This window comes from Triticum dicoccoides, chromosome 6B (assembly GCF_002162155.2).
Source record: "Triticum dicoccoides isolate Atlit2015 ecotype Zavitan chromosome 6B, WEW_v2.0, whole genome shotgun sequence".
NCBI lineage: Eukaryota > Viridiplantae > Streptophyta > Magnoliopsida > Poales > Poaceae > Triticum > Triticum dicoccoides.
Window position 1 is genome coordinate 458,775,295 of NC_041391.1, and position 6,749 is coordinate 458,782,043.

The following is a 6,749-nucleotide window of genomic DNA, read 5'->3' on the forward strand; positions in this document are numbered from 1 at the left end:
ATGACTTAAATATTCTCCTCCACGATCCGATCGTAAGAATTTTATCTTTCGGTCACGTTGATTCTCTACCTCATTCTGAAATTCCTTGAACTTTTCAAAGGTCTCAGACTTGTGTTTCATCAAGTAGACATACCCATATCTACTCAAGTCATAAGTGAGAGTGAGAACATAACGATATCCTCCGCGAGCCTCAACGCTCATTGGACCGCACACATCGGTATGTATGATTTCCAACAAGTTGGTTGCTCGCTCCATTGTTCCGGAGAATGGAGTCTTGGTCATCTTGCCCATGAGGCATGGTTCGCATGTGTCAAATGATTCTTAATCGAGAGACTCCAAAAGTCCATCAGCATGGAGCTTCTTCATGCGCTTGACACCAATTTGACCAAGGCGGCAGTGCCACAAGTATGTGGGACTATCGTTATCAACTTTACATCTTTTGGTATTCACGCTATGAATATGTGTAACATTACGCTCGAGATTCATTAAGAATAAACCATTGGCCATAGGGGCGTGACCATAAAACATATCTCTCATATAAATAAAACAATCATTATTCTCGGATTTAAATGAGTAGCCATCTCGTATCAAACGAGATCCAGATACAATGTTCATGCTCAAACTTGGCACCAAATAACAATTATTAAGGTTTATAACTAATCCCGTAGGTAAATGTAGAGGTAGCGTGCCGACGGCGATCACATCGACCTTGGAACCATTCCCGACGCGCATCGTCACCTCGTCCTTCGCCAGTCTCCGCTTATTTCGCAGCTCCTGCTGTGAGTTACAAATATGAGCAACGGCACCGGTATCAAATACCCAGGAGTTACTACGAGTATTGGTAAGGTACACATCAATTACATGTATATCAAATATACCTTTAGTGTTGCCGGCCTTCTTATCCGCTAAGTATTTGGGGCAGTTTCCCTTCCAGTGACCCTTCCCCTTGCAATAAAAGCACTCAGTCTCAGGCTTGGGTCCATTCTTTGACTTCTTCCCGGCAACTGGCTTACCAGGCGCGGCAACATCTTTGCCGTCCTTCTTGAAGTTCTTCTTACCCTTGCCCTTCTTGAACTTAGTGGTCTTATTGACCATCAACACTTGATGTTCTTTCTTGATTTCAACCTTTGCCGACTTCAGCATTGAAAATACTTCAGGAATGGTCTTCACCATCCCCTGCATATTATAGTTCATCACAAATCTCTTGTAGCTTAGTGGGAGCGACTGAAGGATTCTATCAATGACCGCCTCATCCAGGAGGTTAATGTCCAGCTGGGACAGGCGGCTGTGCAACCCAGACATTTTGAGTATATGCTCACTGACAGAACTGTTTTCCTCCATCTTACAACTATAGAACTTGTCGGAGACTTCATATCTCTCGACCCGGGCATGAGCTTGGAAAACTAGTTTCAGCTCCTCGAACATCTCATATGCTCTATGTTGCTCAAAACGCTTTTGGAGCCCCGGTTCTAAGCTGTAAAGCATGCCGCACTGAACGAGGGAGTAATCATCAGCACGTGTCTGCCAAACATTCAAATCGTCTTGCAGTGCTGGGAGAGCAGGTGGGTCACCTAACGGTGCTTCGAGGACATATGCTTTCTTGGCAGCTATGAGGATGATCCTAAGGTTTCAGACCCAGTCCGTATAGTTGCTGCCATCATCTTTCAGCTTGGTTTTCTCTAGGAACGCGTTGAAGTTCATGTTGACATGAGCGTTGGCCATTTGATCTACAAGACATATTTTGCAAAGATATTAGACTAAGTTCATGATAATTACGTTCATCCAATCAAATTATTTAATGAACTTCCACTCAGATTTGACATCCCCTTGGTCATCTAAGTGTTACACGATCCGAGTCGACTAGGCCGTGTCCGATCATCACGTGAGACGGACTAGTCATCGTCGGTGAACATTCTCATGTTGATCGTATCTTCCATACGACTCATGTTCGACCTTTCGGTCTCCGTGTTCCGAGGCCATGTCTGTACATGCTAGGCTCGTCAAGTTATCCCTAAGTGTTTTGCATGTGTAAAACTATCTTACACCCGTTGTATGTGAACGTAAGGATCTATCACACCCGATCATCACGTGGTGCTTCGAAACGACGAACTTTAGCAACGGTGCATAGTTAGGGGGGAACACTTCTTGAAATTGTTGTAAGGGATCATCTTATTTACTACCGTCGTTCTAAGTAAACAAGATGCATAAAACATAATAAACATCACATGCAATTATATAAAGTAGTGACATGATATGGCCAATATCATATAGCTCCTTTGATCTTCATCTTCGGGGCTCCATGATCATCTTGTCACCGGCATCACACCATGATCTCATCATCATGATCTCCATCATCGTGTCTTCATGAAGTTGTCACGCCAACGACTACTTCTACTTCTATGACTAACGCGTTTAGCAATAAAGTAAAGTAGTTTACATGGCGTTCTTCAATGACACGCAGGTCATACAAAAATAAAGACAACTCCTATGGCTCCTACCGGTTGTCATACTCATCGACATGCAAGTCATGATTCCTATTACAAGAACATGATCTCATACATCACAATATATCATTCATCATTCTTCACAACTTCTGGCCATATCACATCACATGACAATTGCTGCAAAAACAAGTTAGACGTCCTCTAATTGTTGTTGCATCTTTTACGTGGCTGCAATTGGGTTCTAGCAAGAACGTTTTTCTTACCTACGAATAACCACAACATGATTTTGTCAACTTCTATTTACCCTTCATAAGGACCCTTTTCATCGAATCCGCTCCAACTAAAGTGGGAGAGACAGACACCCGCCAGCCACCTTATGCAACTAGTGCATGTTAGTCGGTGGAACCGGTCTCACGTAAGCGTACGTGTAAGGTTGGTCCGGGCCGCTTCATCCCATAATACCGCTGAAGCAAGATAAGACTAGTAGCGGCAAGCAAGTTGACAAGATCTATGCCCACAACAAAATTGTGTTCTACTCGTGCAATAGAGAACTACGCATAAACCTGGCTCATGATGCCACTGTTGGGGAACGTTGCAGAAAATTAAAATTTTTCCTACGATTTCACCAAGATCCATCTCTGAGTTCATCTAAGAAACGAGTCAAGGGAGTGAGTTTGCATCTACATACCACTTGTAGATCGCGTGCGGAAGCGTTAGATGGAGCGGTGATGATGGAGTCGTACTCGCCGTGATTCAGATCACCGGAGATCCTAGCGCCAAACGGACGGCACCTCCGCGTTCAACACACGTACGGAGCGTGTGACGTCTCCTCCTTCTTGATCCAGCAAGGGGAAAGGAGAGGTTGATGATGATGGCTCCAGCAGCAGCACAACGGCGTGGTGGTGGTGGAACAGCAGCACTCCGGCAGGGCTTCGCCAAGCACGTGACGGAGGAGGAAGAGGTGTAGCAGGGGGAGGGGGCACCAGGACTTCAGGGTGCGGCTGCCCCTCTCCCCCCTCCCTTTATATAGGCCCCCAGGGGGCGTCGGCCCTGGGAGATTCAATCTCCCAAGGGGGCGGCGGCCAAGGGGGGAGGAGTGCCCCCCAAGGCATGTGGTGCGCCCCCCCCCACCCTAGGGTTTCAACCCTAGGCGCAGGGGGTGGGCCTAGGGGGGCGCACCAGCCCACTATGGGCTGGCTCCCCTCCCACTTCAGCCCATGGGGCCTTCCGGGATGGTTGGCCCCACCCGGTGGACCCCCGGGACCCTTCCGGTGGTCCCGGTACAATACCGGGTGACCCTGAAACTTTCCCGATGGCCGAAATACCAGTTCCTATATATAATTCTTTACCTCCAGACCATTCCGAAACTCCTCGTGACGTCCGGGATCTCATCCGGGACTCTGAACAACATTCGGTATACTGCATACTCATATTCATACAACCCTAGCGTCACCGAACCTTAAGTGTGTAGACCCTACGGGTTCGGGAGACACGTAGACATGACCGAGACGGCTCTCGGGCAATAAACAACAGCGGGATCTGGATACCCATGTTGGCTCCCACATGCTCCTCGATGATCTCATCGGTTGAACCACGATGTCGAGGATTCAAACAACCTCGTATACAATTCCTTTTGTCATTCGGTACGTTACATGCCCGAGACTCGATCATCGGTATCCCAATACCTCGTTCAGTCTCGTTGTCGGCAAGTCACTTTACTTGTACCGTAATGCATGATCCCGTGACCAAACACTTGGTCACTCTGAGCTCATTGTGATGATGCATTACCGAGTGGGCCCAGTGATACCTCTCCGTCATACGGAGTGACAAATCCCAGTCTCGATCCGTGTCAACCCAACAGACACTTTCGGAGATACCTGTAGTGCACCTTTATAGTCACCCAGTTACGTTGTGACGTTTGGTACACCCAAAGCACTCTTACGGTATCCGGGAGTTACACGATCTCATGGTCTAAGGAAGAGATACTTGACATTGGAAAAGCTCTAGCAAAACGAACTACACGATCTTGTGCTATGCTTAGGATTGGGTCTCGTCCATCACGTCATTCTCCTAATAATGTGATCCCTTTGTCAATGACATCTAATGTCCATAGTCAGGAAACCATGACTATCTGTCGACCAACGAGCTAGTCAACTAGAGGCTTACTAGGGACGTATTTTGGTCTATGTATTCACACGTGTATTACGATTTCCGGATAATACAATTATAGCATGAATAAAAGACAATTATCATGAACAAGGAAATATAATAATAATGCTTTTATTATTGCCTCTAGGGCATATTTCCAACAGAGGTATATCCAAACCTTTTGCGGAAGAGATTAGCTATATTCATATTGTTGATCTACATTTGGGTTTTGTGTTGGTAGGACCGTTGCATCATGTTTAGTATGTGTTTTCATTTTATTGTTGATGTTTTATGCTGCTAGCTATTTGTGCTTGTACTTGCATGTTATCATCCATGAACTCGCATGTTGGAACAATTCAATCTTTGTTCCTTGAATGTTTATATGTTGAATCTTCAAACGCAAATTAAAATGGATGTACTAAGTCAATGTATGTAAACCGTGTTGTGCTAAGTTTGGCACACGGATTTGAAAGTACAACTTACTTACAGAAAATGAAACTTAATCTCTATGTTTCTCTCCCTTTAATTTAGAGTAAACCCTAGACCTTAGACCTTACACAGTAAATATTAAAACGATATAACATAAACCCTCACACCTAAACCCAAAACGCTAAACCCCTAATCCTTAAACCCTTGTAAAATCAGTAAACCCTTAACCCAAAAAGGTAATTCCATAAGCGTTATAACTTAAAAATAATGAAATCCTAACATTAAAACCTAAACCCTATATCATAAATCATCATCGCTAAATGTTCTAAACGCTTATAGTAAACGATATGGCTAAACCCTATACGCTATGAAAGTTAAACCATTATCCCTAAACCAAAACCCTAAAACATAAGAGCCATAATACCGTAAACCCTAAAACGTTAAACCTAAAGACTAAACTATAACTTTACAAAACTTAAAGTACCCTCAAAAACCTAAACCCTCATCTTAAACAGCAAGCCTATGCTTTGTCCTAAATAATAATGTACACCCTAATGGTAACATGAAATTGATTTCAAAACTTATTTAGAAATATAATATAATCTATTATGTAACATGACGATGTTCATTATTTATTGGAATGGTAGTTCTTCTAAATTTGAAGGATTTCGAAGAATGCTAAAAGGTATAGAGGCTTCACAAAGTAGTATGTAGAACAACTTTAATGATTTGTCGATGTAACATAGTGGTTAGCCTCGTAATAGTTACCAAGTTTCATCGAACAAAACTTATGGATTATGAGTATATAAAATGGAGGGTTTAGTCCGTGGAGGCTATCAGAACAATCATAGGCTAGACAACTAGGGTTTAGCCACTACGATCTCGAGGTAGATCAACTCTTGTAACCCCTATACTCATCGATTATAATCAAGCAGGACGTAGCGTTTTACCTCCTTTAACAGGGCCTGAACCTGGGTAAACATCGTGTCCCCATTGTCCCTTGTTACCATTGATCCTTAGACTCACAACTTGGGCCCCCTATCCGAGATCTGCCGACTTTGACACCGACAGACCACAACTGGGAGAAGGACATCTCTTTGACGAAAGTAGTGCCCGGACGACGAGGAGAGGAATCGAAGGCTGGCACACGCCGCCTACGAGCAAGCAGACGCCGGAACAAGCCAACCGGCATTTTAACCAACCTGCCACCTCGTGAGCCGCTCGCCGACAGGCCGACGCCGAAGAAGACCTGCCGCCGCCATGGAATGGCCCGGACCATCGCCATGAGCCACCACCATGTCGTGGCAATCCACATCCACACCAAGACCCCGAGAGCCAGCCCCGAGCTGCTCGCGGGCGGCCATGGGCTAGATCCGAGCCGATCTGGCCGGCAACGACCACCGCCAGCAGCAGCAGCTGGTGCACCGCCGTGGTCCACGACTATAGCCACGACCGCACAAGGTCGCAGCCCGCCCCTGCGTCGCCTGACGCCCACACGCCCGCCAGACCAAATCGGATCTGGACGGGGCCGCCGCCGCCAAGAGCGCCCCACCGCTCCGGTCACCAGCCGAGGCCTTACCGCTGCCAAGGACGACCACCGCCGCACTACAACCACGGCGCCGTCCACGGCCCGCGTCGCCATGTGGCCAGATCTGGCGGGGCCGCAGTGCACCAACCCCGCCCGCCGCCCCCGCCCGCCGCCCCCGCCCGCCCAGCACGCTCCGCCCG